Source organism: Carassius gibelio, chromosome A19 (assembly GCF_023724105.1).
Source record: "Carassius gibelio isolate Cgi1373 ecotype wild population from Czech Republic chromosome A19, carGib1.2-hapl.c, whole genome shotgun sequence".
NCBI lineage: Eukaryota > Metazoa > Chordata > Actinopteri > Cypriniformes > Cyprinidae > Carassius > Carassius gibelio.
In genome coordinates this window covers 23,661,758-23,674,943 of record NC_068389.1, presented here as the reverse complement: position 1 = coordinate 23,674,943, position 13,186 = coordinate 23,661,758, and the positions used below count along the sequence as shown (strand labels likewise).

The 13,186-nt window shown below is 35.2% G+C and overlaps 1 protein-coding gene across 4 annotated transcripts in view; it reads right to left on the bottom strand.

Annotated features, from left to right (window-relative positions):
- The window catches only part of LOC127935454 (trafficking protein particle complex subunit 9), a 181,469-nt gene that overhangs the window by 96,268 nt on the left and 72,015 nt on the right, over positions 1-13,186 (bottom strand). The gene's annotated exons all lie outside the window — the stretch shown is intronic.

Genomic DNA, 13,186 nt, shown 5'->3' with positions numbered 1-13,186 from the left:
TATTAGTTTGACACACAAATACAGAGTTATGTTTGTTAAAATGATCTAATAAGAGCTCACCAGAGATCCACAGCCATATATCTGAAGATACTGAGGGGCTTTAAACGGATAAACCAACAACACCGAGCACTATTTCATTACTAATTCAAATGTTTCTTCACTGTCAGACTAGGTAAAACTTTGATAATAGTGCTCCGATCACTTCTTACTACAGGGGGAAGCAAGTACAGACCACACCATGAAAAGAGCAGGAGAGTGTGTGAGAGACACATGGAGGATGATAATAATCCTCCATCCTCCGACACATTATCACTGCAACACACCGCCTTTATCTGCCTTACACTTCCAGCATGAGAATGACTCTAGCGCTCATAGATTCTAATTTCTCCTCTTCTCATTCATCTTCCTCTCCAAACGCTTCTGAAATTAATTCAACCCACACCACTTCCACAGACTCCATTCAAACTTTGTGTGATCATTTCAGCCTTAGGTGTGCAATCTATTGTATGAACTTCAGAATGAATGTAATCTTAAAGTGTGAAAATCTCCAGCTGGAGTGCATTGATTCTGTTTGCCATTTAAAAAGTGTCGGTGAGTTGGTATTTATATTGAGTTAATATTTATACTTTCATGCCTGGCCATTTAAAAAATATAAAGAATTCAGAAGGAACTGTACTGACGTCGGGTCATCAAGATGCAGTAATAAATATCTTAAAGACGTCACTCAAAAAAAAAAAAAAAAAAAAATCTACAGATATACTTAAGAAATTTGTTGGCAAACTTAAAGATACAAAGCATAGATATTTTCAGAATTTAAAATCTCTTTTAGTAGGACAACCTTGCAAACTAGTCACTAATAAATCAAGTGATTATTTTTGCTTTTTTTTTATTATTAAAATTATTTTCATTTTAGGTCATGAGTAGAAAGTCGACAAAGTCTAATCGGACAAAAAATCTTGAGGTAAACCATAAGCCTCTGATTTGTAGAAATATTTAAACAATTTATAATTGTAAAAATAAATTGAGTTTTAGTAATTTAGAATATGTAAATTAATAAAATAAAATAATAAATAAATTACATAAAAATTATAAACAATTATAATTAATAATAGTAAGGTTTTAATAAAAAAATGTTTACAAATTTTAAAATAAGTATTTAAATATTTACTCATATATGTTTTACAAATGTCTTGCATGTGCAACATTTCAGAAAATATTAAAAATATACATCAGTATTTCATCAAAGGATTGCACTACATGCATAAATGTCTAAGCCCACAACATCTACTATCTGATAAATCAAATCAAATAAATCACTTAAGTTGTAGTTATTTTGAGAAATAAAAAATAAAATAATAAAAAAACAACAACAATGATATAGTATAACAATAGTTCTAGAAATACTTATATATCATACTTCAATATTTCATCAAAGGATGGCACTGTTCAAGGTCTAAGCCCACAACATCTAATGTCTCTGGCAAATCCAGAGTCATGCTGTGTGTGCAAGTGAAACTCATTCAAACATTCCCCTTAGTACTGGGAAAAAAACTCTCTGGTATACAGAAATATAAAGACATGAAAAGCAACACTCATACACACAGCAGACAAATCCAAAGCCCTGAGCTAAACGTGCATCTGCCTGGTTAGACATCGAAAGGTCACTGCTTCAGTCATGATTCTCATGAAGAACTGGACACAGTTTCACACATCCAAATCACTCCTCAATATCATTCAGAATCCATACAAAGCTCATACATATTTAACTACAATTCCATGTCTTTAAGTAAATGTGAATGGTGGTTTGCCTGTGCAAAAGTCACCAACACAACACAAGAATGCTATAGATGGATTCCAGGGAATTTCTATGTGGTTTTAAGGAGTTCTGGATGGTTGTAAATGTATTTACAACCTGTATGGTGTTCTACATTGGCGCTAAGGTGTTCTGTGTGGTCAAAAGAGCCAACCAGACTTTTTCATCTCAAGCTCAAGCCACACTTCCTATTTTCAGTAGTCTGTATTTTTCTACCAGAATGAAAATCTGAGGTCTAATGAGAATTCATTGATAGTTGGGGTGAGGGGGTTGTTCAAATGGCCTTTTGTTAGTTATAACAGTTTCAATACCTAATAATGCACCATATGTCATGCACGGCAAATGTCATCGTCAAAGAGAAAGCATCATCGCTAACATCAAAAATGTCTGACAGCTGATGTAATCGGACATCCAAACAGACTGCGAATACCAAGGTCATAAATTATACATCTATATATTGAAAAAGACACAGCCAGGCCAACACTGAATACCATCTGGAGCCCCAGAGAAAGACAGGTTGAAGGCTGATAGCTGCAGATAGAGAGAGATGTCAAAAATGCATTTCCATATGTTGAGTGATACATTTTGTGGTGTTACAGATCAGACAGAGATGGAAAAAATAGTCACAAAGGAACATAAACACAGTGACAGAATCAGGTATTTCTACAGTATCCATAATCATATCCATGCATCTATCTATCATATTTTTAAAGAGCCAAACAGATGGGAAATCAAAAATTACCTGTATTACAGTGTATGATGTAGCTGTCCATCAGTGTAAACAATGTGCAAAGTAATTAAACCAAAAAGTACACGATTTATAAAGTTATTGGCTTCTAAAGTAAGGAGTCGACTCTGAATCGCCGAAACGAGTCGTTATAGATTTAAAATCTTTTGCCCATCTCTATGTACATCACTAGGAACACTTTGCATAATAATCTCTGCCTACCGTCTTGACCTGCCCCACCCCCCACACAGACGCTCTGGTTGGTGTGATAGCATCATGTCGAGGAGACGGTGTGTTTTTAATTGTAAAGGCAAGTTTGTTTTATTTTCACTGCCAAAGAATGAAGATCAGAAGAACCAATGGCTAAAATTCATTTTTACCACAATACCAGAGCAGTACAACAAATCCCTTTTGTTGTGATCACAACATTTCACTGATAACTGCTTTTCTAATCTCGGTGAGTACAGCGGGATTTTCAAAGCGTTTGGCCATAAAAGATGGTTCATTACCAACTTTATTTAGACCAACAAGCATCTCCGAATCACAACGCGAAGTATGATTATGAAGTTATGTGTTTGTTTTCTCCCGAGCGTCTTATCAGTATGTGTGCTGTCTGCAGCCTTTGTCTGCGCTGATCGTCATGTACAAACTCCGTGAATACTCAACGAAGATACATGAGAGAGATATCTATAGAAAGCTTGACATGTCTACTTTAAAACTAAACAAGTGGTGCTAACAGATATTCTGTGATAAAGTAATCCATATGAAAACAACGCGATGTCTGTTTTTCATGTCTCCCTTCGCACGCCCCGCGCTGAACGCGCTATTCAGATTCAAACTGAAGCACGCGGCTTGAATACACCCACACAGAAGAAAAGCAGCGAGACTGTTCAAGTTTTTTATTTTACTGTTTCCTTCACGATGAGAGGAATAAGACATAATTCACCCCAAAAAGATGCTGAAGCAATGGTCAAAACCAATCAAAACTATGTTAGTTGACCAATCAGAACACCGTATGCTACCGAAAGGTGGGGTTAAAGGAAACTTAATCTTTTGAACAGCTTCGCGCGAACCATTTGGGGATCTCTGAGAATTGAGGTAATTTTAAAATGATATTTTGACAAAATGACAATGTTTTTTAACCTTGGATGGATTTAAACCTATTGTACAGGACTTATAAACAGTGATAGGAAGCTTAGAATTTTCATCTTACTGGCTCTTTAAGTATCTCAGATAGATCAATAGAAAGTTTTGTAGATACTGAGCTCCAAAAAATACAGACAGACAGAAAGATAGATCTAAGACTTTACATTTTGTTTTTAAACTCTGTCTTCTCTACTTAAAAAAAAAATACTATTTTTTGCAGTATGAAATTCAGTTTGTTTCTACTTGCCTGTGGAAAATTATAACTGCAAAAAATCGGTTTAAAGCCGTATGAGGTCAAAGATGATGTAATAGTTTTTAGATGTCTGAATCTAAAAAAGATAGCATGGATTTCCCAATAGCTCCTAAAAGTATGAACTTTTTCCAATAGCAAAGCACATATTTCTAGTGCAAGGTATAAGCATGTAAATAATGAGATTAACAACCAATGTTTTTAATAAGGAAGCACAACTGAGTTTACCCTAGTAAAAAAGTAATGTGTTTAAAATGCATTTATCTCATACTAAGTGTACTGTAGTTCAAATCTATTAAATTTACTGACATATCACTTGAGACTTACTGATATAAAAAATACATAATTAAACTTTATTTGGAGTATTACTTGTACACAATGCACATTTCTTAATATTATCCCTAAAATGTGTTTTCGTGTCACTATTAATTAGGATAGTATGATCTTTAAATAATATCAGTCTTTAAATGCAAGATATTTAAAGTTTGCCTAAATTTATGTATATTTGTATCAAATGTACTTTAGTATATACATAAGTATATCTCTAATATATACTAAGTATATATAGTCTTCAACTTCCCTTCCACACAATTGAAGTGCATTATAGCACAAAATTAGTTGTTCCAATTCAGTATACTAAAAGTACAATTGCAGGGTATTTTTATTAAGTACATAAGTATGTAAATGTGTTTGTAGTATACTAGGCATGAAATAAATAAATGTTAGTACAGTATATTTATTTTTGACTAGGGTAAGGATGTACCATTTGCCCGCAGCTATCTCTGCCCTCTGTGGGCTGATGGAGAAACTGCAGCATGCATGTGTTTGTACACAGATGTCTCATCAGAGCTCTCTCTGTTCATATTTTATTCATTGTTTGCTTGTGCGAGCTACAGGAGACCATACTGCAGACAAGCCAAAACAACCGATGTGTGTGTGTGTGTGTGTGTGTGTGTGTGTGTGTGTGTGTGTGTGTGTGTAACAGAGAGAGAGTGCTTCAAAGGTGCTGCAGCCAACACCCACCAATCTAAACCCAACGGCTCATTCTCTGTGTGTTTCAGAGTTCATGGTGACCTTAGCTGCTCTTTGTGGGCCTCCATCCTTTAGTTAAGACATGTTGCCATCTGCTCTTTCTAGATCCGCCACTGGCCTTTATCCAAAACCACCCACAAACATCAGAAATCCAAATCCTCTCCATCCAGAACCTCTCACACGTCTCTGGACACCAACAGAAGCTTTCCAAGAATTCCAAAAGCCTTGTACAAATATTCTAGATCTTCACGGCATGTTTGAATCTCCCAATGACTTTTAAGTTCTCCTGGGAATTTTGGACTTTGCGAGTAGTACTTGCCATCTTCTTTGAAATAAAAAATAATAATAATAATAAAAAAAAAAAAAATAGTTGGCCATGATAGTAAGACATGAAGCTTTTAAATTTAGAATTAAGAGGACTCACATTTCACTTTATAAGTGAGATTTCATTCTTTGACTGCCACAGAGCGAATGTTTTCAAAAGTTCAGAGAAATATATTGTTAAAAAAAAAAAAAAAAAAAGAATAATAAATAAAATAAAATAAAATAAAAATGTATCCATGTTATAGTGTCAACTTAAAAATTATTATATAAATTAAAACAAGTAAAAGATTGGATAAAATTAACATAAATAAGAAACTAAATAATTAAAATACAATTTTCTTCATTTTATAGTCTCAACAAAAAAGTTAAGCTAGATCAAGCTATCAAACACAATGACATCATAATAAAACTATAATATAGCTGAAACTATAGATCTATAAGTTCAGTATAATACGTTTGATAAAGGGGTGACATTTAAAACATGGACATCTCTGCTTCACAATACCCTGAACAAGCTTGAAAAACGCAAAATATCTGTTACACACTCAGTTAAAAAAGATTCCATATCTTGATGATGAAAGCCATTTTATCCTCAGAAAAGACAGATAAATATGAACCTGCAATGATATTCATACGATAGTAGTTACTCTGATGGCTTCTGTCCATTCAGCTAAGATTATTTAAGCACTTTTTATGCTAACAGTGGCTCTGTTCCCATGTCTTGCAGTACTGCTGGGTAATTAGAGGCCCTAATTGGACCATCCACCGCTGCATGCTGGTTGTGCCCCTGAAGGCAGTGCGTGCATTGCACAGAAGATTTATTACAAGAAAATCTGTGTATGCACATGGATGGAGAGTGCACAGAAAAGATCCCCAGGCTCTTCTGGAATCTTTTCAGAGTCTTTTGAAACACTCCAGCGTCTTCTAAAGCCTTTATGGAGCTTTGTAAAATTTCTGTAGTGCACTGTGGGGTGGTGTAGCTGTTAAAGGATTAGTTTAGCCAACAATGAAAACTCTCATTCATTCATGCACGCACATACTGAAACTTGGCATATTGCAATTAGCGATGAGACACAGGAGAACCATAAATTGTATGTACATGCAGCCTAAATTACAACATTTCCATTTTTGGATGGTATCAAAGCTGGTAACTGAAAGGCAATGTGCTCTTTGCGCATTTGAGAAATACATTTAACCCTAGGTTATGTGAAAGTCACTATTATGGGATCATTTTTAAATTGCTGTAAAGACAGCATCATCACTCCAGTCTTCAGTGTCACAAGATCCTTCAGAAATCATTCTAATATACTGATTTGCTGCTCAAGAAACATTTATTATTAAATTTAAATAAAATTTATGCATTTATCCAAAGCGACTTACAGCACATTCAGGCTATCAATTTTTACCTATCATGTGTTCACGGGGAATCGAACCCACAACCTTGCGCATGATAAGCAATGCTCTACCAATTGAGCTACAGGAACATTATGATTATTATTATGATTATCAATGTTGAAAGTAGTTGTGCCGCTAATATATTTGTGGGAAAGTGATAAACTACCATTTAAAAGTTCAGAAAAACATTACAAAAAAAAATTATGAATAAAAAGAATCAGCAAGAATGAACAATTTATCAACACTGGCAGTAAAAAAATTTATAATATTTATAATGATTTCTATTTCAAAGAAATGCTACCATTTTATTTATCAATCTGAAAAAAAAATTATAATGGTTTTCAAAAAAATATTAATCAGCAAAAACTGTAACCAACATTAATAATAAAAAGCATTATTAATAACTGAGGAGCAAAGTAGTATATTAGAATGACACTGAAGACTGGAGTAATGATGCTGAAATTCATATTTGCATCACTGGAATAAATTACATTTTAAAATATATTCAAATAACAGTTACATTAGATTGTAATAATATTTAATACCATTGTTTTTTACTGTATTTTTGATTAAATAAACGCAGGCTTAGTGAATGTAATGGTTTCAAAAATATTTAAATTAAATTATTCCAAACTTTTGACCGGTAGTATACAAAGACCCCAGATTCCTCTTCAATGTAAGAACTTGATAAATCCCTAAAACATCAGTCAGCATCCTGATGCTGCAGGGAGTAGTAGAGTAGAAGAGCAGAAGAGTAGAAGAGCAGAAGATTTTAAGCTAACTGAAGCGTCTAGCAATCTGTTTTAATTAAAGAGTGCTAGCAAGAGCTAGAGGGGCATGCAGCGTTCAAAATGTTCAGAGGGCTGCCACCTGATTAACGAACTCCATCATGACCCAGCATTTCACTGGGGAGCTGAATGTATTAGAAAAGGGAAAGTACAGGCCAGGTCATGTCTGGAGTATTTGGGGTGGTCCGGATGAGAGTGCAAAACCCACTTAGTCTGCAAGAGACCATCAAACTGACATGTAAAGCAATCAGAGTTCGTTTTTTCTGACCCTAAACTTCTGAATGGTAGTGTAGTGTATATCTGTGAAATAGTCTTTAAAATGACCAATAATTGTTATTCTACCCACTTTTTTTCTACAACTCTTCTTGCAGATATAAAGTTAACTTGCTATGTTTCTATGTGTATCAAATAAAACTGTGGCTGAATGCTGATGTGGGCTTTTGGACAATACCTGCAAAAGTCCTGGCATAAATCCATTAAAGTACCTAGCAAGATTACGGAGCATTAATAATGATTTTAAATACATAAACATAACATAAATATGTTAATCTATACACATCACAGTCAGACTGTGATGCCTGATTACTGGATTAAATGTGACGAAGGATTTGTTTTTGGAGATTATTGGATCAGCACATATTTATAGCTTTACTGACTGCGAAATAAAGTTAGTAAACAACCAATCAGAATCAAAATGCTTTAGAAACCGCTGCAGTGTATAGCCATGTTCTCAAATAATTGTTATTATTAAATGTTTTGATAGTTTGTGCTGTACCTTATCACAAAATTATCAAAACTCCACTTTGCGCTTCCATCCTTTAAAGGGCATTGCATGCTATGTTATTCCCTAATTACGCACAAGAGTATACACTAGTATTTCTCTAATTAAAAGGGAATTATAGTGTAGACCCTAATACATAATTCAGTCAACAATATTGTATATATTCTTTATCATAATTAAGGGACTCCAGTGAATACTTTAACCCAGAAAGCTTAAGAATTAATATAGTGTAACTCCAGTGTGTCCTATTATTCATTTTAGGGCATACTTAAGAGGAAAATATAACTCGTATTGTAGGACATATTTATTAGGATACTGGACGCTAAAATTAAAATACTAGTATATTTCAGAGAACACTTTAGTGATCCTATTCATATTCCAGTCCATACCCAGTGGGATACTACAACTGATACTAATTTATAGTGAATAAGTTGATGTTATAGTGGATAATCGAGTGTATACTTAAGAGGACAATATGGTGCACTAGCTCACACTTTCATTCAAGCTCAAGAATATAACTTAGTACATACTTGAGTGTGTAGTGTAATAGTTTAGGTTCAATAATAAGGTTCAATTTAACAAGTTAATCCAATAGCTAAGAAAAAAATTAAATGGAAAATATAGTTTTTATTAATGTTGGTAAATGTTAATTTCTACATATATTTTAACATTTCAAATTTCATGCATGTGTAAATGCATCAATACATACATGCACCAATACATCAACAAACATATGTAAATGCATAAAATCAATGTGTAAATGTATAAATGCATAACTAAATGGCTAACAATAACTAAGTGACAATTCACTGTTAGTTAACAATGAATAGTACAATATTAATTAAACAACATCAACCCAGATTAATAAATACATGAATAAATTGCATGAATACATGCATCAATGCATCAACAAATGTAAGTGTAAATGCATAACCAAACAAACAAATGTTAACCGATAAAACCGATAATTAACCGATAAATGTTAAATATTTTTGCCTGGCTTGAAAATAAAGGTTTCAGATTTAAAAATAAAGCAGAGGTTAAGATGACGTTACACCAATACTGGAGCATTCTCAATAAAAGAGAGCAGGAGATACCTGAAAAGGAAATCAACAGGAAGCAAGAACACAAGGAACTACCATAGAGCAGAGTTGTGTTTGAAAAGAGACAAAACTGCAGGTGATTCACAGATCTGCTCACTGAAGCCAGGTCTCGACCGCACACACAGCAGGTCATGAAATGCATGTGAGTGTTTTGACAGCGCAACAGAACGTCAGTCATAACGGGTATGACGAAGTGCACGTCCTTGTGTCTCCACCAGAGTGGAATGAACTTCCATCGAGCTGCATCAAATCACACTGCAGATACGCCCATCCCAGAGAGGCCGACTGCATGCTGAGCTTATGCAAGATAGAGTAAGGGATTTAGAATTGCGTCTCATGCTGCTGTTTTGATATGCTTAGGAAGAAAGGACAATGTAGAAAGCTAAATCAGGTAATGAGTTTTGAGGCCGGGACTCAGTCGAAACAGGAAAACTCCAAGTAAAGTAATTAACAAAAGAAAATGCTGGTGCAATCTTCACAAAGATGAGGAAAATGTTTTCTTCCAACACTACAAAGACCTGAGAAATATAATTGTTCATTTGGAACATGCTGTCAGGGGTGAAATATAGCGGCAGCGCTGTATATGGGTGCAGGTATGGAGGTTTCTGTATCAGGTGGCATAAATAAAGACTGCTGTGGGTGGCACAGGATGCGGTCCATCCCAATATCTCATTCCTGAGATTTCTGTTCAGTCATTTTCAATGTCAAATACAACGCCCGTTTCTGGCTGTACCACCTGTGAAGGAAGAAAGTGAATGTGTGTATGTGTGTGTGTGTGAGTTCATTTGGCTTCAGGCTGCCTGGGAAACAAGTTTGGGTTGCTGTTGAGCTCTCAAGTACCTGTAGAGACTCACTAGAGGACGGAGAAACAAGAAGGAAGGTGAGAGAGAAAGAACCGTGGGTAAAGACAAGTCCAGAAGCTGCCAAGTCTGACGGTTTCTGTCACAGTGGCCCTCTCTTAAGCAGCGAGAACATGGACAGATCCTCTCATTAAATGTGTTTGGTGAAAGACAGACATTTCACATCACATGTTTCCTGGAAGTACTTCAGAAATCAGATCTGGGGTAAGGTATTTTGCAACAGCTGTTTAGAAACTGAACTGGCGAGATCTGATTTCATGATTGAGCCTGAATCGCTTTGTTGTTCAGCTCAAATCACTTTGGCTATGTTCACACTGCAGGCTGAAACGACCCAATTCTGTATCTGATCTTTTCATGACAGTCTGAACGACACAGATCTGATCTTTTGAAATGCGACCTCCATCTGAACGGCCAGGCCACATGTATCCGTACGTCATTGATACGCTACAAACGTCATAATTCTGCGTTGAAGTAGGCGGGAACGAGAAGAGCCACTCACATCAGTATCCCACCACTCCTGGCTGCGACTCCGCACCCACACGTTTCTCTGTACCGACGTTGCTAACACTGCTCCACAAAACACCATGGCCAAAAACCTTGCTCTCCTCCTCCTTTTTAATTTTCTTCTTAAAACGAGAAGATTGTAATTGTGCTTGCTCCGTTGGGAAAATAACTTTAATATTGCAAAAATGTTTACCGTTAGCTACTTCCGCAAACAACGAGTGACGTCGTTCACTGTTGAGTACTCTTCTGCGCATGCGGGTCACTTCTGGGTCATTTCACATTCACACAGGAGATCATAAAATGTCGCATTTAATTGAAAATGTGAACAGCCTTGTAAAAAAAAAAAAAAAAAATTGAGCATTAAGCCCTGTAGTGTGAACATAGCCTTGGTTATTCAGGCTGAATCAGTTCAAGTTTCTGAATAAGATCACAATTCAGACTAAATCAGTTTGTGATGGTTAAATTTGAATCATCTTTAATTAAATCTTCATGGCTCAGTCCGAACAATTAGAAGTTGCTAAATTAGTTAATGTTTCAATCAGAATCATTTGGACATTTTATTCACAAACTGCAGCAAGTTTAGCCCCTGCATGTGACAGACTCTGACCAAACAACTTCTGACCTAAAACATATACAGTATATCATACCATGCATGCTAAAAAACACCCTAATAGGCTTCATGCACTGCCCACTGGAGAGTTTTTCAGAGTGATGCTTTGTAAAGAGTCCAAAAGCAGACAGGACATTATAATTGTGGATGTTTGAGACTTGTGTTTGGTGGTTGTTGATGAGCCCACAGGTACAGACATGTAGGCTCATCAAGGAAGAAAACATAATTAGCTTCATGCCGCAATAAAAAAAAAAATCACTTTGATTTCCACATGAGGGTCATTTGCCATGTGGAGAACTTACTCCTGCAATAAGAGAGGAAAAGAAAGAGTGAGAAGAGAAAGAAACGAAGACTAATGTAAGTACATGTAGGGCTGAAGTGACCTTATGAGAATTCAATCATGGTCACTGTGCCCAGAAAAATCTTCAGTGCTTGACCCCTAATAATAATAATAATAATAATAACAACAACAACAATCAGTTCCTGGAACCTTAGAGACTACGGTGTTTTTTTTTTTTATGTTTAGTTATAAAACCCAAGATGTAAAACAGACAGGCAAGCTAGTTAGTGTCTGGAGACCTTGGTTTATGTACAGCAGAGACGGCAAGCGCTTTGACATTTCCAGAGCCAAATGGGACACGAGTCATGGATATTCTTTCTCTCTCCTGGTTTCTTTTCCTTCAGTCATGTCAACAGTTAGTAGGAAACTAGACATGATATTTATAGTTCCACTGCAAACTTCAGAAGATCATCTCATTATCTCTCTCTCTCTCTCTCGTTCTACTACTGGGCATTTCAACTCTCAAAAGATAGAGACGATATACAAACAAATGTGTGTTTGTGTGTAAACTCACCATGAGGATATTTTGAAAAATCATGCCACCATACTCAAAGTGAGTAAACATATATAGGGATGCATCTAATCCATATCTTTCAGCATAATAACCAACAAAACACAGTTCAATTCCAATTTCTTGACTCACTGCAAATCACACCTGTGTTTTTGCTGGTGATTTGCAAACAAATACATTTGATTTAAGTAATTCAAAACAACTTAAAGTGGACTAGACCAGTCAATAGTCAAAAGATGAGCTCAGTGTGACTAACAGGAACATGGCAATGCAACCATTTACTACATTCAGTCTGAGTTTCTAACAGTAAACTGAGGTTTTGTTTAGTTTTTTCTTTTCCTGAGTGTAGAGAAACCCCAAAAGTGGTTATTTTCTTATTTCAGATATCATATCCCATCAGATAAAATCTGTCAAGCTTGACAAGCCTTCTTACATAAAACATAACAGGAAAAAAAATTATACCTCTCATAAATAACATGTTTTTGAACATTTTCCCTCAGATGCATTTCATTCACTATGCAATAAATTTAAGTGGTTTTGTTTAATTATTAGTGTCCTTTAATAAGTCAAGCATCACTCTTACTTTTGCTCATACTTTAGGTCAGTGAACTGAACAAACCTTAAACTTTAACTATTAGTCTAAACTCCAGGGTGTAAATCTTTCTGCAAACTTTAAGTAAGAATTTGATCCTTTGTTTACGTAATTTTACCGTGGATAAGTTTACAAAGAAAGAAAGAAAGAAAGAAAGACAGACAGACAGACAGACAGACAGATAGATAGATAGATGTACAGTAAGTTGTGGTTGCAGTAATGCTTGTGTAGGTCATTAATTGCTAAATTAATGCACTGTGGCTGAAAATAATAAAACTACAAAGAATGTGCCAATGAGGTAAGAAAAGCTGTCAGTCATTAAATGAGAAAACAAAAAGTAACTCAGATATTTTGTTGCAAATTTAAAAGTAATGTGTTACTTTACTAGTTATATACATAGCTCTTACATA